Below are 438 nucleotides of genomic sequence, written 5' to 3' on the forward strand. Positions count from 1 at the left end.
TGTCTTACACGCTGTTTGTTGAAAGAACTTCAGTAAGAAAGTATTATTAAGCATCTACTTTGTTACAGAATCTCAAATTCTGATCTTTCTCTGCTCCTATAAAGGTGACTCCTTTAATTCATCAGGTATTGCTTTGGTTAAAGTTATTAGAAGCCTGGAGTAAATGAGGCTTTCAGACTCTCTACATATATGCTTGCACTTCATGGCGGAAATCTACACGCACATGTTCTTGTGTTGTTCCACAGGAGTTTTAAAAATTAAAATTTCCAAATGTAGGACAGACAGATGCAGAATAGAAACAGAAACAGTGAATTCCCGGGCAGTCTGGTGGTTAGTATTTGGCTCTTTCATTGCTGGGGTCCAGGTTCAAGCCCTGGTCTGGGATCCCACAAGCTAGGCAGTGCCCCCACCACCTCTCCCCCCAAAAATACAAATAGA

At 41.1% G+C, this 438-nt stretch overlaps 1 protein-coding gene across 24 annotated transcripts in view; it reads right to left on the reverse strand.

Moving 5' to 3' along the window:
* The window catches only part of SORBS1 (sorbin and SH3 domain containing 1), a 236,387-nt gene that overhangs the window by 4,409 nt on the left and 231,540 nt on the right, over window positions 1-438 (reverse strand). The gene's annotated exons all lie outside the window — the stretch shown is intronic.

Source organism: Bison bison, unplaced genomic scaffold (assembly GCF_000754665.1).
Source record: "Bison bison bison isolate TAMUID 2011002044 unplaced genomic scaffold, Bison_UMD1.0 scf7180017862979, whole genome shotgun sequence".
Classification (NCBI taxonomy): Eukaryota; Metazoa; Chordata; class Mammalia; order Artiodactyla; family Bovidae; genus Bison; species Bison bison.